Source organism: Pongo pygmaeus, chromosome X (assembly GCF_028885625.2).
Source record: "Pongo pygmaeus isolate AG05252 chromosome X, NHGRI_mPonPyg2-v2.0_pri, whole genome shotgun sequence".
In the NCBI taxonomy this organism is placed as follows: Eukaryota; Metazoa; Chordata; class Mammalia; order Primates; family Hominidae; genus Pongo; species Pongo pygmaeus.
Genome location: NC_072396.2, coordinates 115,053,545 through 115,080,405, shown reverse-complemented (window position 1 = coordinate 115,080,405; position 26,861 = coordinate 115,053,545). Strand labels below are relative to the sequence as shown.

Genomic DNA, 26,861 nt, shown 5'->3' with positions numbered 1-26,861 from the left:
AATGAGAGAAAGTGCCAAGAGGCTTAATATGGTTTGTCTCTGTGTCCCCACACGAATCTCATGTGGAATTATAATTGTCAATGTTGAGGGAGGGACCTGGTGGGAGGTAATTTGATCATGGGGTCGGATTTCCCCATTGCTGTTCTCATGATAGTGAATGAGTTCTCATGAAATCTGGTTGTTTAAAAGTGTATGGCACTTCCCTCTTCACTCTGTCTCCTGCTCTGCCATGTAAAGAAGGTACTTGCTTCCCCTTTGCCCTTCCACTATAAGTTTCCTGAGGCCTCCCCAACCGTATTTCCTGTATAACCTGCAGAACTGTGAGTCAATTAAAACCTGTTTTCTTCATAAATTACCCAGTCTCAGGTAGTTCTTTATAGCAGTGTGAGAATAGACTAATACCAGATTTGTGCAGTCCATTACGCAGGGTCCACCTTTCCACTGGGCCCTCAGCCTTTCCTGGGTAAAATTCTTCAAAGTGGTTATCATCTGGAAAAATCAGAATTCCCCCTTTATAACAAAATGATACAGTTATCATGTTCCTCCTGTGCCCCTCAGTCCTGGATCACATGGAAGACTGTCCATCATAAGGGGTTTTCTCGCAGTGAGTAGGGAAACTGACATTACACAGAAGTCTAGCTGTTCCAGTCACCTTGGACTCCAAGGTTCAGGTTACTGCTCAGTTCACATATTGTGTCTTAGAGCCCGAGATTAAGACACTAATTTTCTGCAGTGGTTCATTCACTTCTCTTGATGACACTCCTGATTTCTTTTTAACTTTGATAAATGAAGAGTTCTACCCTTGCTTGGATGCCAGTGATCTCAACATGATCACCACTGCCTGTTCATGCTCAATTCAAATCTCTGGGACAAGCTATGTGAGGTATCACTATGAAATGGAACCTCTGGGGCCCTACAATTGTTCATTTCCTGGGGCGTGACAAGTAGAGGTTGCACCTCAGCCAAGGTAAACCTGCTGTAGTATTATTTGGCCTGAGCAATCTTGAATATCTTCTAAATCCTAGTGGAATGGAAGAGAGCATACCATTTGACAGTGGTTTAGCATAGGTGTTCAGAGCATGGGCTCTATAGTCTCACTACCTTAGTTTAAATCTCAGCTCTTCCAATTAGTGCCTGTGTGATCTTTGGGTAAGTTAGTTATCCTTTCAGGTTCTGAGTTTGCTAACCTATAGAATAGGGGTAAAAAGAGGATTGGGTTCATAATAAGTGCTCAATAAATGTTAGTCATTATTATTTTAATGATCAACATCTATGTGACCTCCTGCACAGATAGTCTGTTCTCTACCTGGATGACATCCTATTTTATTTTCACACTTGCTTTCAAAAATAAAACAAAACAAAAAGCATGGTCTGGCATGTTCATAACTACCTGTAGTGGTATCATCTTGAATCCACAGTAAAAAGTGCAGATTCCAAAGTTCAGAGGTAGAATTCTCAAACTAACTCTTGTCTGACTAATGTGCTAACCACCTAGGAGTAGTACCTCCTTAGGCTAATCAAAGATGCCCATAGAAGCCTGAGGTTCACCAAGTGCTGCTGAACATTTATCCACCATTTTTCTGCCCCGATATTGTAAAAAGTAGATTTTTACCTGAGGGGAATGGGATCCTCTAATCTTTGATCATAGCCATGGCCATAAAGACTCTGTTTACCTCTGCTCAGATTCTAGTCTATCCAACTAGGCAATAACCTAGCAAAGGTGATTCCTCCAGCATTATTGTGGGGGAGCCATTCTTTCACAGGTGAATCCCAACACCAGTGCTCACTTCTGCTGTGTCTGAGTCACCAAGACATCATCAATGTTTTTTTTTGAAAACGAAGGCTACTGACCAACAAAACTCTCTCAAAAGCATGTTGTTACTTCCTCAAGGATCCCAGAACATGATGACAGAATACTCAGATCACTGAGGTTTAGAGCAACTGATACACAGTCGTTGCTGCTTACTTCTGGTTTAACTTCTAGGCACACTATGTAACATGGAATTTTGTGGTTATCAGGACACAGCCACAACCAGCAGAGGTGATCTGAGTATTCTTTCTCCATGGCCTTGAGTGGAGAGGAATGCCCACATCCTGACATTACTCCAGCTGTCCACCATAGCTCATTCCAAACCTTAAATACAGGGCCTATGGGCAACCTGGCAGCTGATATGATATGCTCCAGTACACTGCAAACTCTGGCACCTGTATCCAGGTCAAAGATAGATCTGGGCAACCCAAAGATTAGTTTCACCTACTCCTGACACCATACTGCTCCTGGGACACCATCTCACTCAAGTTAATTTCCAACCTGGCCTTTGCCATAGCCACAAAATCATCTTTGTGATAGTGGTGGGTGGGTGTTCTAACAAAAAATTGTCATATTAGATCCTGACTCTGACTTCCATTCATAATGCATTCATTTGTTCAAATAAATATGTATTAAGTACCTACCATTTCAGTACTGTGGAAACACTGCTGAAAAGGAATGACAATGTCCTGGACCACATGGATGTTATAATCTGGGAATGGGGGGAATAATACATAAATAAATAAATCTGCAAATGTTAATAAATTCCACCAAGTAAATTAATAGGGTAATTTTAAAGACATTAATTAGTGAGAGACAACTCTAGACAAAGTGATCAGGAAAGAGTTCTTTGAGGTAAGATGTACACGATGAAAAGGCACAAGCTATGCAAAAAAACATTTCAGGCAGAAGGAAGAGCAAGTGCGAAGGTCCAACAGTAGGAAAGGGCCTAGGTTTCAGGAACAGAAAGAAGAGGCAGGATTATGGTGAATGAGTGGGAGACTGATAGGAAATGAAGATGTAAAGTTAGGCAGAGACCACCACAACCTTAACTATCTTACAAGATCCTTAGCCCCTGTGGACTTCCCAGCCATCTAGCCCAGTTTCATCCATCAGTGTACCATCCATCTACAGACTAAGTAAAAGTTTCATCAGTCCAATGCCAGAAGAATTTCTCTGTGGCTTTACCGCCTACCAGCCACATGACTGATCCACCTACTTTACCATGGCAGAAGTTTCCTATGTCACCTCACTGTAATACTGCTTTGGAAACACTTCCTTTCACAGTAACTATACTCTTAGCCTTCACTACTTATTTCACTTCTACCATCACAGACATCCTTGTAACTAGCTTTTGCCCTGCAAGGGGAGCTTCAGAATACCTAGAAAGTTACCTAGGGCACTTTCTGGTGGGTCAAAGACAAAGGCCAGGCACAGTGGCTCACACTATAATTCTAACATTTTGGGAGGCTAAGGTGGGAGAATTGCTTGAGCCCAAGAGTTCAAGACCAGCCCGGACAACATAGTGAGATCCTGTCTCTCCAAAAAAAAAATTTTTTAAATTAGCCAGGTGTGGTGGTGTGTGCTGTAGTCCCAGCTACTCGGGAGGCTGAGGCAGGAAGATCATGTGAGCCCAGGAGTTTGAAGCTGCAGAGAGCCATGATTGCCACTGCACTCCAGCATGGGTGAAAGAGCAAGAACCTGTCTCAAGGAAAAAGAACAGTACAAAGGATAGACCTCCTAGTACTGGGTATGGAGTAGGGGCAAGACAATGGAAAACTTGATATGGAAGACAATTTCTGGGTCTTCTCTGGGCACATATGCACCATGGAAGATCAGGGATCACAGGGATCACTGCTTGAGACTTTTAAGATTTCTATCATCAATTCTGCAGGTCTCTGACACCAACAGCCTTCCTATTCCATGCCCTTTGGTGAAAATCCAACCTGTTCTAGACATGTTTCCTGCTACACCTGTCCCACTACGATCTAGTCTTCCATTCGGCACTTCAGCGTCCTTCACAGACGGCCTAGAATGAAAACCACTATTACAGAAAGGGAAGGTATCAGGTTCATGTTGTTAGTATGATAAGACCTATACCTGGCTTGTTGATAGGGTAACAGCCAAAAGACTGGCCTTGGGAATCTACCTCTGGTCAGCAACAGGCCAGAGTTTATGAGGCAAATACAGGAAAATCCTGGGATCCTCTACCTGTCAGAAGGAGTCTAGAAGGGAATAGTGTCTACTCTGTTATTGTCTATGTTAATGCTTCTAAAAATACTATGACAGGGGTCATGGGAACTGGATAAAAAGCCATTGAAGTCACCTGCATTCTGGCACAGTTGTTACTCCAGGCCTCATTCCCAGCTCATTCGCTCAGGGTACACAACCTCTCTTGCGGATCTCATTCTATGTCCATCTCCCTCAAATTCATACATTTACCCCCTCTTTTGGTTTAGACCTATGTGGATTAGCAACTTGATTTTGGACTCTCCTCATGGCTCTGACTAGGAGTTTCCTCAGGAGAATTCTCCAAATAACTTCCCCTGGACTGCATTCAGTACAATAATAAGAATAAGAAAGAAGAAAAGTAGGAGGAGAAGGAGAGGAAACATTTATTGAGCTGTTACTAGGTATCAGGCGTTGTGCTAAACATTTTATGTTTGTTATCTTATTTACTCCTTGAGAGTTTCTTATAGCTAAAAAATGTGAGGCTCACTAAGGTTAAGTGACTTGCCAAAAACACAATAGTAGACAGAGACACAGATTCCAATCCAGCTTCATTTCACTCCAGAGCCCATGCTCTAAACCATATTCTGTCCTTTCTACATGCCTAGCCAGGCTTGCAGCATAGGAGGGGAATCAGACACATCATGGCCAACTTTAATATGCACTCCCTCTAAATGTGGCCAGTATGATCATACCCAAGGCCATCGGCACTGCATACAAGGCTGCTACTGAGTCCCTAAATGAAGGAAAATTCTTCCAGATTTGGCTCCCTTCCACTTCTGCAAATCTCCTATCTTGGCCCATTTTCTGCCTACCTTTGTATTTTGGGTTCCAGCTTTGACCAAGACTCATTCATGTTTAGTAACCTGGTAATGCTAGAGAACATCATTTCCAGTTACTAGCTGTAGGCTAAACCTTCTTAAAACAGAGATGAGAAGCATTATTGCCCCAGTATCTAGCCTAGGAATATGAGATGACTCTCACACACATGCTCATGGGTACCATAATCTGTCCTGCAGAAACCACTGGAACCAGGGACTTTGTGTAGCTTCCTCCTGGATCCCATTGAGGATGGGGGGCTGTGCTTGTAGTACAGTTTGTCTGCACTACTTCTTCATGTACCTAGAGCATGGCTGCCATCTCCGCCATCTGTAAGTTGATGACCCAGGCCTCCAGCTGCCCTGTGAGGGCATAACAATGACAGAAACTCTCTGATGTGCAATCTCATATAAATGTGAATAGTGGGGAGCACATCAAAAGACATGTCCCAATTTTTATCAAGTATAAAACTTTTCACGAAACACAAATTAGATCATGCCACTACTCTGCTTAAATCTTCCAATAGCTCATCCTTGTTTACAGGAAATTGTTCAAATGAGTTAGCACAGCTCCCAAGGCCTCTATGACAGTGGCTTTTAAATGTTGTTCACCAGGATCAACAGCAAAACCTACATTTTATTTACTCTCCATCTTTATCCTTGGTCAACAAGTTTTTTGGTGCTAGCAGCCTACAACTTTAAGCTACTTTCTCAAAAAGCCATGTTCTTCCCTTTATAATGTCCACCCTTCTTGTGGGCCCTATGCCATCTGTCAATCCTGGGCCCAGATCCCAGGAGTAATTTTACTCAGGAAAGCAGACCTGCCTCTGCAGCCAAGGTACCTATCCAGTACCCATATCCATCTCAAAGCCAAAGACCTAGGCCTTCTATCAATACAGGGCAACTGACATTATATAGCTTGACGGTTAAGCACAGAAGTCTTGGGGTCAATTACACCAGAGTTCAAATCCTAGCTCGGTCTCTCATTAGCTGTGTGACGCTCTCCCTTATTAACTGTATGACACTCTCTGCCTCAATTTCCTTCTGTAAAATGGAGATGATAATAACCATTGTGTCTGTCTCATAATGTTGCTATGAGAATTATATGAAACAATGCATATAAATCACTCAGGGTCTTACTAGTTATCTAGCTTGGTTCTCTAATGCTTACAGATAAGAGTGCAGGTGCTTCAGTCAGACAGACCTGGATTCAGATTCTATGTCTTCCATTTGTTACCTGTGTAACTTTTGGCAAACTGACCTCTGAGCCCTTTTCCTTACCCATTAAATCAAGGTACTAATAGAATTGTTGGGGAGATTAAATAAGCATAGAAACATGGTTATCATAGTTTCTGAGCATAATATATGCTCAGTAAGTGCCAGCTATTTGTATAATTGTAATAATTACTATTATTACTGTGATGATGATGATGATGATGATGATGATGTGTTCAGAGAGTCATCAATTCCTCCACCTCCACCAAAGAAGACACAATGCTCTGCTTACTTTTTATTTTTTATCGTGGTAAAACACACACAAAACTTTATGAAAGTAACCATTTGAAGGCCTACAATGTGTGACACTAACTGCACTGACAATGTTGTGCAACCATACTACCTATTCCCATAATATTTTCATCACCCCAAATAGAAATTCCATACATGTTAAACAATCATTTCCCATCCTCCCTCCTCCAGCCCCTGGCTAATGCTAATCTGTTTTCTGTCTCTGTGGATTTGCTTACTTCAGATATATCATATAAATGGAATTATAAATCATACAATATGTAGCTTTTGTGGGTAGCTTCTTTCACTTAAGGTAATATTTTAAAGTGTCATACAAGTTGTAGCATGGATCAGCACTTCATTCCTTTTCATGGTGAAATAAAGTTTTATTGTATGAATATGCCACAATTCCTTTATCCATTCATCTGCTCGTGGGCATTTGGGTCATTTTCACCTTGTTGCTATGGTAAATAGTGCTTTTATGACCACTTGTGTGCACGTATTTGTTATAGTACCTACTTTCAATTCTTTTGGGTACACACATAGGGATGGAATTGCTGGGTCATATGGTAATTCCATGTTAAACTTATTGAGGAACTGCCAGACTGTTTTCAAGAGTGGTTGCACTATTTTACACTTTCACCAGCAATGAATGAGGATTCCAGTTTTTTATATCCTCACCAACAATTTGTTTTCTATTATATTATAGTCACCTAGTGAGTATGATGTGGTATCTCATTGTGGTTTTGATTTATATGTCCTTAATATCACCATTGAACAACTTTTCATGTGCTTTTTGGCCATTTGCCTATCTTCTTCTGAGAAATATCTATGCAAATTGTTTGAATCTTTCATTTAATGGGTTGTTTGCCTTTTATTGTTGAGTTGCTAGAGTTCTTTATATATTCTGGATAGGAGGACTTTACCAGATATATGATTTGCAAATACTTTTTCCTATTCTGTGGTATGTCTTTTCACTCTGATTACAGTGTGCTTTGATGCACAAAAAGTTTTTAATTTTGATAAAGTCCTGTTTATCCATTTTTTCTTTCATTGCTTGTGCTTTTGGTATTATAGCTAAGAAACCATTGCCAAATTGAGGGACATGAAGGATTCATCTCTACCATGTTTTCTAAGAGTTTTGTAGTTGTAGCTCTTATATTTAGGTCTTTGATCCATTTTGAGTTAATTTTTGTATATGGTATAAGATAAAGATCCAGCTTCATTATTTTGCATGTAGATATCTAGTTGTCTCGGTACCATTTGTAAAGAGACTATTCTTTCTCTACTGAATGATCTTGACATCTTTCTAAAAAATCAATTGACCATAGATGGAGGGGTTTATTTCTGGGCACTCAATTCTATTCCATTGATCTATATGTCTGTCTTTTTGCCAGTACCACTCTGTTTTGATTACTATATCTTTGTAATGAGTTTTGAAGTCAGGAGTGTGAGTTCTCCAACTTTGTACTTTTTTTTTCAAGATTTATGGGCTACTTGAGGTTCCTTACAATTTCATATGAATTTGAGAATCAGCTTTTACATTTGTGCAAAAAAAAGACTGTTGGGGTTTTGATAGGGATTGCGCTGAATCTGTATATCACTTTGGTGAGTATTGCCATCTAACAATGTTAAGCCTTCCATTACATGAACACAGAATGTCCTTCCATTTATTTAGGTTTCTTTAATTTTCTACAACAATGTTTTCAGAGTATAATTCTTGCTCTTGGTTAAATTTATTCCTAAGCATTTTACCTTTTTTGATGTTTTTGTAAATAGAATTGTTTTTTAACTTCCTTTTAGATTGTTCATTGTCAATATATGCAAATTCAATACACACTTGAAGAAAAATATCTCAAGGCTTGGCCTCTTCCAGAACTACTTTGATTTAAAAATTGTTGTCTACAATTTAATTTGTGGTAGGAAAGTTAAGAAATGGACAATAGCCTACAAAAATCTCCCAGCTAAACTGAATACACTACCCTGCCCTTTGGCCTTCATAATATCTAGTCATTCTCCATTAATAAATAACCAGTATTCCACACTACTACCTGGACAGAAGTTTATTGTCTAGCTGGATGACATTCTCAACTATCCAGCCTTCAGACCAACTATGAGAGGTATTCATTTAAAAGCCATGAGGTCTAACTCCTGAGTCAAGAGTTATTCAGCCAAAGTTCTCCCCTGATGTCAGGGGTCAAGTTACATGTGTTAGCCTTGCTAGACTTCCACTCACTTAAGACAATCTAAGCCATCTAGTCATTCCTTGGAATTTCTTGGGTATTAGCAAAGGTTCAATCCTTACTTCTTCACTGTGACTGCCTAGCTAACCAAACTCATCACTCAGGAGAGAAATGTATCTGTAAATGTATCTGTATCCAGACTTTTTGTATACACTCTCCCATTCTGACCATTCTTTTCATCACCTGAACCTAGACAGAAAAACCAATGCCTTTTTCATTGCAGTGGGAGCCATCCTGTTTCAGAAGAACTTAGTTACTTCCATCTCTATACTTATTTCTCTAGGAAGCTTCTTCTGGAATCAGTGCTGTTTGTCCACCAAGGCCACCTCAATTTGTTCTGCTCTCAGACCACTGCAACTTAGAGCATAAAAGGCAAAGTAAAAAAATCACCCTACACCAGATAAGTCATTCTATTTCTTTTTCAGCTCATATTCATGATCACCAGCTGAACCTCCAAGTTGTTGCTTATTTTGGTCGTGTGCTACTTGCTACTCCATATTGAAATGTGCACAGTCTAATTCCAGTAGACTGGTGACAACATCCGGCATACAAATCATATTTTAGAGCAGGATTTCTCAACTGAGGTGGTATTGACATTTGGGCCAGAAAAGTATTTTATGTAGAGGCCTGTCATGTGGATTGTAGGACATATACCAGCATCCCTGACCTTTACCCACTAGATTCCAGTAGCACTCTTCCCTCCCATTTGAGACAACCACAAATGCCCCCAGGCATTCCCAAATGTGTCCTGGATTTAAGTGCACTCCTGGTTGAGAACTACTATTTTAGAGGAGTACCTCTTCTGCTACATCTCCTTCCAAAACACAACTGATCTTATCTCAGCACAACGGAGATGCACTAAAATCACTGCAGTCCATTTCTCAAAACAGCTTCTTTCTCTGCAGCCAGAGTTTCCACTGCTATTCTCCCAAACTCACTGGAGCCAGAAGATCTCTATAGGAACTAGAGGCTACTCCACAAAACTTAACTTTTTAATGTATTGTTAGAAGGAGAATACCAATTCGTATTAAACCACCAGGAAGGACATCTGAATGGACCATAACAGATGGTCCACTTTCATCCACCATTCTCTACTCATTTATTCTAGAATCTGGAAGGTTACTACTGGGGATTCTGATGTGGCAGAAGTTGCCAACTCAAAGCTCTTCCAGCTCAAGCAGACCTCCTCTATGCACATCCAACCAGTCTTGCCTTACTGCTAGCATCACAGCAAGAAGTCAACAACCCGAGTTGAAAAACGTGAGTTTATTATGCAAGTGGTGGTGGGTTCAAGGAAAGGTCTAAATATTGACACCCAGGAAGTTGTAAAGGCCCCAGAAACAATCAAACAACCTGAATGATACTCTTGGGGTTGTGCAGTGGACAGCATGCCATAACGGTTTGCAGAGGCACATTTTCATTTCTGGAATCCTCCCAGACACTTTAGAACGTTCCTCTAGGCAAATCTCCAAGGAAAAATGGTTCACTCCACTTGGAGCAGGAGCCTGTAAAGATGGAATGGTGTTCTTTTTTGTTTTTGTTTGTTTGTTTTTCCTTTGTTTGTTTTGACAGAGTCTTGCTCTTTCGCCCAGGCTGGAGCACAGTGGTACGATCTTGGCTTACTGCAAGCTCCACCTCCTGGTTTCACGCCATTCTCCTGCCTCAGCCTCCCAAGTAGCTGGGACTACATGCGTCCACCACCACGCCTGGCTAACTTTTTTTTTTTTTTTGTATTTTTAGTAGAGGTGGGGTTTCACCATGTTAGTCAGAATGGTCTCGATCTCCTGACCTTGTGATCCACCTGCCTCTGTCTCCCAAAGTGCTGGGATTACAGGCATGAGCCACCGCACCTGGCCAGAATGGTGTTCTTTACACATTAGTCCTTTTAACTGCCCCTAGTGTGCCTGTGCCAGAAGCCCTATTAAGTAACCCAATGCAAGCCAATTCCCCTAAAGTTTTAGCCTGCCTTTCACCTACATCAAATATCACACAATGGCCTTCCTGGTCCTTAGATCTCTGCTCTTACCATTTGGTCATCACACTCCAACCACAATGGTCTCCTTTCTGTTCTTGAACATGCCAAGCTCCTTTCTTGCCTGCAGGCCTTTGCACTTGCTGTTCTCTACCAGAGATACTCTTTCCCCACACACTTGGTTTCTAACTCTTATTTATCCATAAGGTCTCAGCTTAAAGACTACTTCCTCAGAGAGCCTAACCCTAACCACACAGTTGAAATCATTATTTCATCCTATACCCTTCCTCCAGTATTCTTCCTCTAGCTCCCTGTACTTTTTTCTGTAACACATCACACTCATTCAGGTTTTTCTTTACTGTCTTTTTCACTAGACTGAACTCCATGAAGGTGGTGGTGGTGTTAATTTTGTTCACCATTGATTGTGTCCTTAGTGCCTAGCACAGTGCCTGACACATGGTATGCACTCCAAAAATATTTGTCAAATAAATGAATGTGTACAAATTGAAGTGTCTTCCTTGTGAGATATAGATTATTTTGAACATTTCATTTTGAAAAGATCAGCTGTCTATCTTTACTAAATTTGATTCTAAAACCTTTTCCATGGCTAATTTAATCTAAGATGGTTAAACTTTTTGATGAAACACAAATTGGATCATGCCATTACCTTACTTAAAATCCTTCAATAGCTTGCCATGGCCTACGGGAAAATGTCCAAAAGTATTAGCAGGGCTGACAAAGCCCTCTTTGACAGTGGGTTTCAAACTTTTTTTGGCTGTTACCCACAGTACATAATACATGTCACTTTGCAACCCAGTACTCATCTATATAAATATGCACTTATAGAGCTAAAAAAAAAGTTTTAAAAAATGTTTACCCTTACTATATGCAATGCATTATATTTTCTATTCTTTTATAGTTCATATCATTTAATAAAATTTTGGCCATAACTCACCAGATTTATTTCACAATGCAATGAGTTCCAAGCTGCAGTTTGAAAAGCACTGCTCTACGATTTGGCCCCCATCTTCAGTCCCTCCAACAATGCTGATGGCCTTCTGGGCCGTTATTCTCACCTTTACTCATATTGCTCCCACTACCTGTAGAACAGTTACTTGTGTTTCAAGACTCAGTTCAACACTTAATAAAGCTGCCTGGCCTCCATAAGGAGAAGTGATCACTCTCACTTCTGGGCCTGCCCCACTCCACTCATCAGCACCCTGTAACAGCATCCTTTATCAGAGCTCTTAACATGGTATGCTATATGTGGTTACTTATGTAGTTCCTCTTCAGCACCAGGTGTGGGTATAAATACATTGAGCATCAGAAAGTTCTTAGTCCCTTTGTGCCTAGCAAACTTCTTAAGTAGCTCTTGGAGATCATTAGGCACCTTCATTCTGAATTCCATTTATCAACCCTCACTACACTCCTAATGAACCACTCATGAAAAGGACAGACTTGGTTTGGGTTCCAGTGGAAAAGCTTAATGATTTCCCATACATTGCTACAATGGAAGATGGGCTCCTATAATTTTTCTTCCATATTAAATGTTTACTGTTGGGCTTAGTATTCTTCTCCAGATAGGTAGGAGCTGGAGAGGGAATGTGACAGACCCAAATGATGGTGTCCTGGCGGCCTAGGTTGGATGCTACGATTGGCACAAGTTTGCCAGGTCAGTACCATCCTGACTTTGGACACTCTTTCTTCGTTTGAGTTTCATTATTTCCCTTTGTGATTAAAATTTGTACTTAATTTGCTTTGCTTGACCTTCTGTGCTTCATAATTTGAATTCTCTGCTTTGGCTCGTTAATGTTTCTGATTATCTTGGGGTGAGGAAGACAGATGTACTCTGCTTCTCATGACTCCAACCCCAGCACTGGCTCACTTGACTAACACTCCTAGGCTGGACTTACCTTAGCCCCCTGACAGAATAAGTTCACTAATATAAAAATGGCTAAGACCCAGTCCCTGTCCTCATGAAGCATACAGTTTATAGACTATATTGAGTGGCTAGAACTTTCCTCAATCCAACATATCTGCTTTTAATTAGTCTTACCTAGTTCTAAACTCTTGTCATTCATGGGTTCTGGGCTTCTAGACCTCCAGCTACCTCAGCTTTTTGTTGCAAACTGTGACCATATGTCACCCAGTGTGACCACAGAATCCACCTAGCCAGGCAGTGCAGTTCTCCAGAGATCTCCTTGGAACAGAGAGGAGTGATCTCCCACTGCACTTTCCTCTGTCTGGGGTCTACACCCTTTCTAAGATATTATAGCCCTCCTTTATAAGGTACTATAGCATCCTGGCAACCACCAATCTATAGTCTCATAATATTTAAAGAAAACCTACGAATGAGACTCTCTACCTCCCCTTTCCAAATCCTAGTACTTTTTATGAAAAAGGAGAGAATAAAGTTGAGGATGTGCTGAAATTCTGAGAATATCAAAGCAGTAATAATAAAGGATCATGAACTTTGTGCTCGGGCTCAGAGTTTCACAATACCTCAGGGGACTGAGTATTCATAATCCTGAACCTAGGGAGGAGAACATGATCCTCTCTAAATCAGAAAGGAAATGAATGAAAGTCAGATTTTTAGATCTTTACAGGTTTAAACTATTTAATGATTCCCTTTGGCATATGCAGTGCCTCAATGATATATCCACACCTTATGAATGGCATCATTCACAAGACTGAAACTGATTTGTTTCTTCAAAAACATACTAACATACTCCCAAGGTCTAGTCTCAGTCTCCCTTAAGGCGCTGATTTAGACGTTCTGGAGTGACTGCAGAAGAGCCACCATACACGGGAGACAATATAGCATAATTACACACACACCATAGACAAATACTAACTTTATGCTGTTGGCTCTTAAATTTGTATCTCCAGCCTGGACCTTTCCTATGAACATCAGACTTATAATTCTGACTGTCTACTTGACTCTTTACTTGGATGTCTAATGAGTACCTCAAATTTAACATATCTATAAATGAACTCCATCTCTACCCCAAAAAACCTTGTCCTCTCATGGACTTCCCAGTATCAATTAATGGCAACTCCCCCCTTCAAGTTGCTCAACTGAAGAAAACTTGACTCATCGTTGATTCTTCTCTTTCTCACTCCACATTCAGCATGTCAGCAAACCCTTTCTACTTTGCCTTCAAAACATATCCATAACCCAACTGCTTTTCACCACTGCTACTGTTTCCGCTGCAGCCTAACCCTCTATCATCTTTTTTTTTAAAGAAAAAACAGACTTATTGACATACAATCCACATTCCGTACAATTTATCTATTCAAAGTGAATGGTTTTTAGTACATTCAGAGTTTTGCAACAATCACCAAAATCAATTGCAGAACATTTTTATCACCCCCAAAAAAATCCTGCACCCTTTAAGTTATTTTTATTGATAGAATAAAATAAAACACGATTGTAAATGTTTTGGAGTACATGTGATATTCTGGTAAATGTATACAATATGTAAGGATCAAATCAGGATAACTGGGATATTCATCACCTCAAACATTTATCTTTTCTTTGTGTTGGGAACATTACAACTCCTTGCTTCTAGGTATTTTGAAATATACAATAAATTGTTGCTAACTATAATTTCCCTATTTTCTATCAAATACTAGAACTTATTTCTGCTATGTAACTGTACTTTTGTATCCCCTAACCAACTTCTCTTTATCTTCTCCTCCCCACCCCTCTTCCTAGCCTCCAGTAACCACCATCCTATTCTTTACCACCATGAGATACACTTTTTTAACTCCCACAAATAAGTGAGAACATGCAATATCTATCTTTCTGTGCCTGGCTTATTTCACTTAATACAATAACCTCCAGTTCCATCTATGTTGCTACAAATAACAGAATTTCTTTTTTTGGTTGAATAATATTCCATTTTGTATGTATACATTTTCTTTATCCACTCATCCATTCATGGACACTTAGGTTGATTTCATATCTTGACTATTGTAAATAGTGCTGCAATAAACATGGAAGTGCAGATACCTCTTCAACATACTGATTTTGTTTCTTTTGAATATATGCCTAGCAGTGGGTTTATTGGATCATATGGTAGTTCTATTTTTAGTTTTTTATAGAAGCTACATACCGTTTTAAATAATAGCTGTGCTACTTTACATTCCCATCAATAGTGTATGAGCATTCCCCTTTCTTTGCATCACCACCAGCATTTGTCGTTTTTTTGTTTGTTTGTTTTTTGTTTTTTCTTTTTCATAGTAGCCATTCTAACTGGGGTGAAATGATATCTCATTGTGGTTTTGACTTGCATTTCCCTGATGATTTGTGATGTTGGACATTTTTTACTATACCTGTTGGCTGTTTGTTTGTCTTCTTTTGAGAAATGTCTATTCAGCTCTTTTACCCATTTTTGAATTGGATTATATGGTGCGGTTTTGTTGTTGTTGTTGCTATTGAGTTGTTTGAGTTCCTTGCATATTCTGGTTATTAATTCTTTATTGGATGGATAGTTTGAAACATTTTCTCCCATTCTGTAGGTTGTCTCTCCACTTTATTAATTGTTTAATCTGCTATGCAGAAGCCTTTTAACTTGACATAATCTCATTTGTCTCTTTTTGCTTTTGTCACCTGTGCTTTTGAGGTCTTACCCCAAAATATTTCCCCAGATCAATGTCCTTCCTGTAGCACTTCTCCAATGTTTTCTTTTAGTATTTTTCGTAGTGTCAGGTCTTACATTTAAGTCTTCAATGCATTTTGAGTTGATTTTTGTATATGGTAAAAGATGGGGACCTAGTTTCATTCTTCTGCATATGGATATCCGGTTTTCCTAGCACCATTTATTAAAGAGACGGTCCTTTCCTCAATGTATGTTCTTGACACCTTTGTCAAAAATGAGTTGGCTGTGTGTAGATTTATTTCTGGGTTCTCTTTGTTGTTCTATTGGTTCGTGTATCTGTTTTTATGCCAGCACCATGCTGTTTTGGTTACTATAGCTTTGCAGTATAATTTTCAGTCAGGTAGTGTGATGCCTCCAGCTTTGTTCTTTTTGCTCAAGATTGCTTTAGCTATTCAGGGACTTTTGTGGCTCCATATGAATTTTAGGATTTATTTTCTATTTCTCTGAAGAATGTCATTGGTATTTTGATAGAGATTGTGTTGGATCTATATATTGCTTTGAACAGTGTACACATTTTAACAATAATAATCCTTCCAATTTATGAGCATGAGATATCTTCCCATTTTTTGTAGCCTCTTCAATTTCTTTCATCACTGTTTTATAGTTTCCTTTATAAAGATATTTCACTTCTTAAAACTCTGTATCCTTTAGCTATCACCCACCTAGTTGCCCATTCTCTCCACTTCCCCAGTCTAAGACAACCACTAGTCTACCTTTTGTCTCTATAGCTTTGCCTTTTCTCGAAAGGCCATATAAATAGAGTTATACAGTATGTGGTCTTGTGACTGGCTTCTTTCATTTAGCAAAATGCTTTTAAGATACATTGATGTTGTAACATAGATCATTACTTCACTTTCTATGACCAAATATCCATTGCATGTATATATTACATTTTGTTTGTCCACTTTTAGCTTATGAACATTGGGGTTGTTTCCACTTTTTGGCTATTATGAATAATGCTGCTGTGAACATTCACTTACAAGTTTTTTATGTGGACATATGTTTTCATTTATCTTGGGTATATGCTTAGGAGTAGAAGTGCTGGGTCACATATGGTAATTCTTAAGTTTAACCACTTGAGGAACTGCCAGACCCAGCTCCATCATCTTTTGCTTGAATTATTTCAATAGATTCCTAACCATTCTTCCTACTTCTGCCTATGCCTCCCTTTGGTTTATTCTTACTTAGTGACTGGGACAATGCTGTTATAACCTAAGACAGATGTCACACCTCAGTCTTGCTTAGAGTAAGATATAAAGTCCTAGAAGCTCTGTATGATCTGGTCCTTCAATTACCTCTCTGACTTTATTTCCTTTTACTCTCCCCTGCATTTGCTCCATTGCAATCACAAAGGCTGCTTTCCTAGTCCTCTAGTACACCAAGTCCGCTGCCAACTCAGAGATTTTGCACTTGCTTAAATACCTTTCTCTTTGACATCTGAATGGCTGCTCCATCTCTTACTTCTGGGTTTTGCTCAAATGTCGCCTGTTTAATGAGATCTTTCCTGGCCACCTTATTTTTACTTCCTCCCCTCCAAAAACATTATATTGCCACTTGTCTGCTTTTCTTCCCTTTGGCACTTACAATTATCTTATATACTATATAATATACTTTACTTACTTATGTAGTTTATTGTGTGCTTTCTGCATTAGAGTAAAACTTCTATGAGAGCAGAGATTTTTTATTGGTCTTACTCATGTTCCCTATTGTATGCCCAATACCTAGACCATGTCTTTCCCATAGTATTGTCTCAACAAATACTTGAATGAATAAATGAATGAATTAATGAGCAAGTGAATGAATAGTTATAAGCATGAGCTTTGGAGTCAGATAAACATAGTTTCAAATCTCAACTTTGTCACTTATTAACAGTGTGACCTTGGGCAATCTTTTCTGAGCTTCAATTTCTTGCATGACTCACAGGGCTGATGTAAGAATTTTAATGAGATAATCTATGTAAAGTCCTTATTATAGTTCTTGGAATATAGAAAGTGTAAGTAACACAAAAAATAATTAATATACAAATATTTTTAAATGCATATTTGAAAACACAGAGGATAAATTCCTAAGTCATGTCCTGGCTGAAGCTAGACATGACATCCTCAGATGTAATGTGGCAAGGCAAGATTCTTGAATGAGCAAATGGATCACAGAGATTGCTGGGGGTGATGAGGTATCACCTTGGAATCTTGTCCATTTTCTACCTCTGAATGATCTCTCTCTTCCTTTCTTTTTCTTTCTTTTTTTTTTTTTTTTTGAGACAGGGTCTCTCTTTGTGGCCTAGGCTAGAGTGCAGTGCTGCAATAATGGCTTGCTGCAGCCTCGAACTTCTAAGCTAAAACGATTCTCACTCCTCAGCCTGCCAAGTAGCTGAGATCACAGGCACATGCCACCATGCCTGGCTTTTGTTTTTTGTTTTTTGTTTTGTAGAGACAGAGTCTCCCAATGTTGCCCAGGCTGGTCTCAAACTCCTGGGCTCAAGCGATCCTCCCACCGCAGCCTCCCAAAGTGCTAGGATTACAGGTGTGAACCACCATGCCTGGCTTAAGTGATCTCTTTAGGAAGAGATGAGCCTTCCTCTGACTCTAACTATGTTTGAGGCCTATTTACCTCCACTAAAATCCTTGCAACTCTGACCTGACTTATCCATGATTCATGGAGACAGGCACCTCCACTATTGCCATAGTGACCATCCTGTCACAAGAGGGTACCTGAAAAAGATCTGCCCAGAAAATGTTGTGAGGCTAAGCTTGCTGGAATCTCATCGGGAGGTAACAGTAACTGACTTTTATACCCAGCAGCAATCTGTACGGTATAAAAGTAAATTCCAACCGCCCAGACTCAGAACCATTATGATGTGGCATCCAATGGATGGGATGTAGGAGTGGTGATACCTTAGCGCAGGGGCTCTCAAACTTGAGCCTGCATCAGAATACATGGAGGTCTTGTAAAAACATACATTGCCTGGTTCTACTCCTAGAATTTTTATTTCAGTAGGTGTATTGGTCCATTTTCACACTGCTGATAAAGACATACCCAAGACTGGGCAATTTACAAAAGAAAGAGGTTTATTGGACTTACAGTTCCACATGGCTGGGGAGGCCTCACAATCATGGTGGAAGGCAAGGAGGAGCAAGTCACATCTTACGTGGATGGCAGAAGGCAAAAAGAGAGAGAGCTTGTGCAGAGAAACCCATTTTTAAAACCAGCAGATCTCGTGAGACCCATTCACTGTCATGAGAACAGCATGGGAAAGTCCTGCCCCCATGATTCGATCATCTCCCACTGGGTCCCTCTCACAACATGTAGGAATTATGAGAGCTACAAGATGAGATTTAGGTGGGGACACAGAGCCAAACCATATCAGTAGGTCTAGGATGGGGCCCAAGAACTCGCATTTCTAACAAGTTTGCAGGTGATGCTGATGCTGCTAGGCAGTTGTGGGGGCACACTTTGAGAACTACTGCTATAGTACAACCACATAATCATCTCTGAGCCTAAAAACCTGATTCAGTAGGTCTGGATCTCCATTCCAGTCCAGGAATCTCCATTTTAAGCGAACACTTTAAGTAATTCTGATGCAGGTGTTCTATGGACTGAGTACACTTTGTGGTGCCTGCTATGGATGCCTAGGCCCTATCTATCTCTGAAGATGCTGGTTGAGTATGTTCTGGGGTGGCACCTGAGAATTCATGTGTTCAATAAGCCCCCAAGTGGTTCTGATGCACATTAAAGTTTAAAAGCCATGGTTATTTACTGTCATCAGTTAGCTACACTTCTGAAACAGCTATTACAAACAGCTCCTTATAAGGCACAGCTGGGAGATGTAAAGGGGAGAAGAGATGCCCACACTAGCAAGTGAGAGCTTGCATAGAAAGAGCCTTGGGAGAAATTCTTTTCCAAATAGGGACCATTGCGCAGGTAGGGGTAAAGGGAGGGGATGGAGAGGGCAGTTAAGTAGCTGTAAGGCTCAAGCAAGGTTTGCAAGGGAGGTCAGCTTTTGGCAGCTTGGACAAGAACTTCTCTGACAACAGTATACGCAGGCAGACTCCTCCTTATCCTTCAAGACTCTACCCAGAAGCATCTAATGCCTGAGAGTGACCTAGGAAGCTTTCCTAGGGCCAGTTCAAAGTTGTTCTTTGGACAATTCCTCAAAGAAAAGTCACAAGGTTGAGAGGAACTTCAGACATCACGCACCTAACCTTTCCCTTGTGGAATTATGGATGTGGGATATTGAGTCCCTGAGACAGGATTGGACTTGAGAGAGAATAAAAGCCTACACCAGTGCCAGAGAGGGGATCCTGCACATAATTTAATAACAGCAGCTGGGAACTGGGCTAGGCATTTTATATGCATTATCTCCTATAATAACCACAATCCCATTAACTAAGCACTATTATTATTATTATTATTGCCCCTCATACCTTCCCCTGCACTGTGAGACATATAGAGGCTTTTGCAGCTGAGTGTAGGTGTGCACTTGACTAGAAGTTGTTGTAAGGGCAGTGAGCTGGATAAAGCAATAGCCGAGTAAACAATATCAGCTCCCTGATCGGTCAGAGCAGTAAATTCCAACCACCTAGCAACCATGTTTGGCGAGGAGGATTGACGATTATTTCATAACAGGAGACTAGGGAGAAAAGGATAAAAGATGGCTGCTTATCAGATAACTGCACATGTGCAGTAAAGAAGAGAAGAGGTCAGTTACACACAGAAAGGAGGCTTTTCTTCTGCCCACAGCCAGGAAAAAGGTAGCCATGCAATTGAGCCTGTGCAATTGGAGCAGAGTTTTGTACAAAGGATCCTGGGACCCAATCAGCAAGTTAGCAGTGACAAATGTCAGGGGTGGGAGCTTCAACACAGCTAGGGAGTGGCTGGACTGGGATTTGAGCTTAGGTCTATCTGAAACAGAAGACTGCTTTTAATTTTACATCAATGACCTGGGAGGCTAGTTATAAGTACAGGTCCCTAGGCCCCAACCACAGAAATTCTGATCCGAAGGGTTTTGAGTGGGGTCCAGAGATCTTCAAATAGCCCCTGTAGGAGATTATGTTGCAGCTGATCCACTGGCCATAATTTGAGACACACTATCTTGGACATTCTAACAGACCAACACCATTCCCAGGCCACAAAACAGTGGTTATTGTCAACATCTTTATAAATATGATCCACATCTTCCCCTGCACCCAGATGTCTTCAGCCCTAGTCACTACCTGCATCAAAAGGGCTCTGCACCTCAGAGTCTTCAGACCCAAATGCTTTGATCAATTGTCCCATTAACAGGCTTTCCCTTTTAAATGCAAGAGTATAAGTGATCACTGATGGCCCATAATTACTGACAGCCCATTAGTATTTCTTGAATGTTGTAATTCACACATGGTAAGAGAAATAATTCAAGAAGTTCAAAAAAGCACAAAATTAACTGTGGAGACTTCTTTCTCACTCCCCCCACCCCACCTTCTAAAGGAAACCACCATCAACAATACAATATTTTGTGTATCCTTCCAATTTGTTTTATTTATCAACTACTGACTACGGACATCATGCTTCAGACCTACCTGTTTGCCATCCGCAGGTCAAAAGAGTTAACACTGAATGTGTCCTATATATGTACAAGTCTCTTTACATGTATTGTCACATTTAATCCTCACAACAACTCAATGAATTCAAATAGTATTATTATCGTCATTCTATAGATAAGGAAATAGGCTCAGGGAGGATAATTTGCCCAAATTCACACACACAACACATGACAGAGCTAAAACTTAACTTACTCTGAGTCCAGAGCCTATACTTTCAAACAATCAGCTCTACTGCTTTTGGCAGAATATAATAATAACAGCTAATACATATTAAAATTATACTATGTGTCAGCCACTTTCCTAAGTACTTTACCTACATTGCCTAATGTTAACCTGTTGAGTTGGGTACTATTCTTATCCCCATTTAACAGTTAATGAAGCAGAAGCCCAGAGAGGTTAAATAATTTGCCCAAGATCATACAGCTGATAACAAGCAGAACTGGAATATAAAGCTGGGCAGTGTAGCTTCAGTGCCTGCATGCTTACCCACAATGAAGCTGGGCAGTGTGGCTTAAGTGCCTGCACGCTTACCCACAATGCATGTGACCTCCTTAGGCAGAAGGAACACATAAACAAGAGTTTAAAGGCTTCATACTTCACAACTGCCTAATTCATGCATGATTGCTCCTGGTGTCCCCTGTCCAGAGCATCCCATGTCAGCAACTTTGACACCCCCTGGATGTTTTCCTGCATCCCCAGACTCCCTCACCCGGAACCTTTGAAGCCAGCTTTCCCTGCTTACACCAGACACACCAGCTGATCCACAATGGCAAGCTACCATGACCCACTGCTCGTCAGGATAATTACCCTGCAGACTGTTCTGTTCTTACTTCTGCCTATGGCCTTCTGGCTTTTCAGCCCCTTGATTGACTTCCTGTGCAACCTCTGGACCTTAAACTTGAGTTTCAGAGTGACTCTTTCTAGTAGCCCACCTTTATTTTTCTCTAGTGGAAACTGACTTGGCTGGCCCTCCAGTTTTTGTGGTCCAGCTTGCCTCTCAAGTAGGGATCCCAATTCTTCCTTTAGCCCTGCAGGACCAAGACTCATCCCCCCGCTTCTTTCCTTCTTCCTAGGTGGGTTAGCCTCTGTCTCTGAACCCCATGGGGTAGAGAGCCAAACAGGTTGTCTCCAGCTCGTGCCTCGCAGGGTGGTCACCCACTGTTCCCGCAGAAAGGAAAAGGCAGGTTTCTCTTGGCAGGTGCTCATCCTGGCAGCTAAGTAAGCCACAGAGAGGCCAGAAGTGCTCCTTTGCGGGAGGTGATGCCTCAGGGTGTAGCTGCCAAAGTATCTCTAGCTCTGCCTCTACGCCACCCTCTGGAGAAAAGAGGAAGTGACTCCAGAAAAGTGAAATCTAAAGCTGCAACTGACTCTGGCACTTGGTGCAGGAGCCTGAACACAGGGGAGTTTAAAAAAATGGGAAGGGTGGCTGCTCTAGCAGCTGGTAGGTTTCCTTTCAGGGTGTTCCGTGGAGTTTCTGATTGCCCTCTTCTAAAAACCTTCCAAGAGGGTAGCCCAAGTTGCAATCTGTAGCCTCCTTATCCAGAGGTGCTAAGGCAGCTTAACCTGGCCTTCACAGATGGGGTTCATCCACAGCAGGGATCTGAGAATTTGGATTCAGAAAACATATCTTTGTCTTTACTAACCTCTAACTTCAGTTTCCTTAAATTCAATGTAGCATGTCCTACAATTACGAACGTAAGCAACAACACACAGTGGTGTCAGCAGTACCTGTGATTTTGTCATCAATGGAAGTCACAGATGGTTGCATATCACGTTACAACAGCAGCACTACAGCATCTTCTCATACTGCTTATGCTCATGACCACTTTAAAATGACAGTAGTAGAGACCTGCCACTAGATCGTGTTACTTAATGTGTGATAACCATATCACAAGTTCATTTTTAATATTTTGACAACTCCATTTCAGTGTAATAGGTTTCCTTTTTATTCCTATGTATTTTGTTCTAGGCACCTAAAAACGTGATTCTGAGAAGGGGTTCTGTTGGCTTCACAGGCTGGCCAAAGGGTTCCATGACACCTAAAAGTCAAGAACCCTAACTCTTAAGAATTCTGTCTAGCTTGGTCCTGGAAACTGGGATGGGTATATCTGAGCTGAGGGCCCATGTTAGGAAGGCTTGGTGGATGGTGGAGATGGAGCTGTAGGAGGTGGGGGAGCAGGGGAGCAGGTCAAAGGAACAAGGACTGATTGCTAAAACTGCAAGCAGAACAGAATAGAAACTTAGGTATGAGGCTGACCTCACCATTGCTACAGGAGCCCACACTCCCTCTACTTCCCTGCCCCTCAGTTAAAAAAAAATAGGAAGCCAGAACAGCTAGCTCTGTAGCTGGTGGCCTGGCGCAGTGGCTCACACCTGTAATCCCAGCATTTTGGGAGGCCAAGGTGGGCAGATCACCTGAGGTCGGGAGTTCGAGACCAGCCTGACCAACATGGAGAAACTCCATCTCTACTAAAAAAGAAACACATAATTAGCCAGGCATGGTGGCCCATGCCTGTAATTTCAGCTACTCGGAAGGCTGAGGCAGGAGAATCACTTGAACCCGGGAGATGGAGGTTGCAGTGAACCAAGATCACACCATTGCACTCCAGCCTAGGCAACGAGAGGGAAACTCCATCTCAAAAACAAAAACAAAACAAAACCCAAAACAAAAAAACCTCATTCTCCACTGCACAGCATGTACCACAAGATGGCGCAATTGTATGAGTTGGTGGCCAGGAGGGGACTCCGCCAAACAATATCAGAACTGTATCATAACAGTAATATAGTCACTATTCAGAATTTTCAGGATTTATTGTCAAGGCCCAATTAGGACCTTCAGAGGCCTTGAAGCACTGAAAAGACTACGGCATTCCCACTCACATGTAATTCAAAAGAAAAGTAAAACTAAACTAAATGATTTTGCTGAAATTCCAGCAACTTATTTCTAGAATTCCTGATTGCAAAATTCTGGATAAGGTCTTTGAAGTTAAACCTTTCCTTAGGCCCTAATTTCCTGGGGCTCTAAGTGTGTGTTTAGTCTGCCTGTCTAGCAAGAAGCCCAGCACTACCTGCTAGTAAAAGGGTAACCAAGCCAGATCCTGCTCTGGACTCCAACTGAGCCCGAGGCCCCACCCTCTGCTGAGTCACAGTGTGTTGGGCACTAGCGAAACCTAGAACATCTGGTAACTACCTCCACCCTCCTGGTAGATGAAGGGGCTTTAGACAGCTCTGTGGGCCCCGCCCCAGCCAGTTCACATGGCTCAAACCAGCCCTCTCATGAGTAAATCCCATCCTGTGATTTGGAAAACTAATAACCATTGCAGTATACAAAAGAGGTCACATACAGCATTATGCACATGTTCTGGCCAGATGTAATGTCACCCAGGAACCCTAACTCTCAGCTTCTTCTTGCTCTTTGGTCCCTGGCCTCATCTGGAGTGACAAAGCCAAACTCCTACCATCCTCTGGGCATCAGCAGCTTGCACATCTGAGGATTTTGTTAGCTGTTGCCTCCACAACCATTCCTACATAAATTTATACCAGGCTTCATCAGAGCTTCACTTCCCTAGCAGGGACCCAGTACTCTTTGTAAGAAGAAAAATCAAGAATTCCAGCTCTGCCAGTGCCCATTCTGTGACCATATGGAACCCTTCATAACTCTGGTAATTCCCAATCAATCACCTGGATGAACCACCAAGGAACCCAGGGCAGGGTAAAATTTGATTTCCAGGCCTTCAACACCCCGATCAGATTCAGAAGGGTGACCAGAAAATTCCATCCTTTTAGGCCTGTCCCTGACAGTTCCTGCATCTGAAAATGGCCTGCAGCTTGTAATAGGTCTTGTAATAGGTCTGAATTCTCAGCCTTTGAAGCAGCTGATGAGCAAAAACCCAGTATCAGGGTTTCATTTTTACTGGTTCTCTCCTCCATCAAGTCCTTGGTTCAGCCACCACTGGGCCTACTACAACAGTATTAACACTGGTAAATAAGCATATTTAAAACAGAAAGTTCATTGGCAGTTCTTTCTACGTGCCTAGGGCATCTGCATGAAGTCAGATAAAAAAAAAATCACTTCTTACCTGGAGAAGGGATCCCTCTGAACCCTTAAGGATCTGTAGCAACTCCTGCCTTCTGTTGGGCACTACTTTAGTTTTCTACACTTGCAGTCTCACTGCTGCCAAGGGTCTGGAAGCAACAAAACAAAACGACTCATTTGGGATGGAGAATGCACTGGAGAGGGTTCTAGCCTTCTGTGATACAAACCTATTTTTAAAAAGGCTGCCTTTAGGAGGGCTGGAGGTGGAAGGGGGATGGCAAGGGTGGGTTCTAGTCCAATCCAGCCAGGCGGCTGCCCTGCCCCGGGTAGGCCACCATTACCCATCAGGAATGGCCAGCCCAGGCCCACACCTTTTTTATGGCCTAGGTGCAATCTACTTCCTTGCAGCTCTGTGTTTAACCTTATCTTAAAATTTTAAAAATACTTTAACAAATACTTTTCATGCTTCTATGTGCCTGGCACCATTCTAGACCCTTTACATGTAATAAATTATTCAATCCTTGCAACAACTTCCTGACATGGGTGCTATTTTTATTTCCATTTTGAGGTGAGGAAACTGAGACACAGAGAGGTAAAGTAACTTTCCCAAGGTGAAACAAGTGATAAGCAGTAAAGTCAGAATTCAGACCTAGGAAGCCTGACTCCACATTCCACGGGCTTAATCACTATGCTATAGCCTGCTTTGCCATGTGATGCCTCTGATAATACCCTTTTAAATTCTGGGTCATAGTCTTACCCTGGGTTTCATTTGCTCCCACCTATTCTAGATGTGTCCTGCCCATTGCCACTCAGCCATTAAGACTTTACCCAAGCAGAGTCCCAGTAGAACTAGTCCTCCCCTCTTCGACCCCGCCAGGTGCAGCCAAGCTCCACAGAGAGGATATAAACCCAGGGAAGAGGTGTTGAGGGGCTGAGGTGAAAGCACTGGCAGTGGGGTTGGAGGAGAGGCAGTAGATACAAGAGAAATTTCAGAGGAAACATCGGCAGGATTGTGAGACATGAGGAAGAAAAGGTCAACAATCATCTCTAAGCTTCTGGCTTGGATGGCTGAACAGGTAGATGGTGATGCCACTCACTGAGGTGTGGGCATGGAAGGCAGAGCAGTTTGGTGGGGAAGGTAGTAATGATAACAGCTAGCCTACATTGCGTGTATACTATGTGTCCAGCACTTTACGTATGGTCTCCTGTGTAATTCTCACAATCACCATTTGAGGGAGGAAACAAGTGCTATCAGTATTTGCAATTTACAGATGAGAACAATGTGAGGCTCTGAGGTTTGCAGTGACTTTCCCAAGATCACACAGTAAGTAGCAGAGTTGAGATTTGAGCCCAGGTCTGTGTGACTCTACGTCTGCACTTTTAACCAGCTGAATGGAAGACATTCAGGCTGTATTCAGACCCCATCTCTTTGCTCTGTCTGTTAGTTCAGTCCTGGTTGGGGTCTGTCTTCACGGTTCCAAAGTTTCTGCCTTTCCAGGGCCTTCATTTTACCTTGGGTCCTGACACTGGCTGCCTACTCGGCAATGACTCCCAACCTTTCTTCAGTCTTCAGTACCTGAATACCGTCCTTCCCACCAACTTCCCCACCCTAGCTCTCTCACCACCCCTTTCCTTGCATAGCTCATCCAGACTCTAAACATAACTGAATCTACAGGTTTTAAGAACCTTCTTCATATCCCACCCACTGTCCAGTCTCCATCCTTGGGTTCTTCCAGGCTAGCCCTGGATGAATATCAAGGCCCTGACTCTATTTCCTCTTGAGAATTTATGTCTCTACCTGTCTAATTCTATGGTTCTGTATGCATATGAATATGTATAAGATAGAGACTGGTATACAAAGGAGGTGGGAAGCACTTAGTGGGAAAGAGGATGCTAGATGTCTTCAATGTGCTAGACAATCCCACACAGTGAAGAATGTCCCATATTCTGTCCAAATTTTGAATGCCACCTCCCACCCAGTTATTCATGTAGGTTAAAAAA

At 41.5% G+C, this 26,861-nt stretch overlaps 1 protein-coding gene across 2 annotated transcripts in view; it reads left to right on the top strand.

Moving 5' to 3' along the window:
* The window catches only part of CHRDL1 (chordin like 1), a 226,606-nt gene that overhangs the window by 27,328 nt on the left and 172,417 nt on the right, over positions 1–26,861 (top strand). The window contains exon 3 of one of the 2 annotated variants that reach the window (XM_054473172.1): positions 9,715–9,866. The gene's annotated coding sequence lies outside the window, so the exon portion shown is untranslated. Of the gene's footprint in view, positions 1–9,714; positions 9,867–12,228; positions 12,251–26,861 lie in introns of those variants that run through there. The other variant, XM_054473174.2, reaches the window with a different exon arrangement.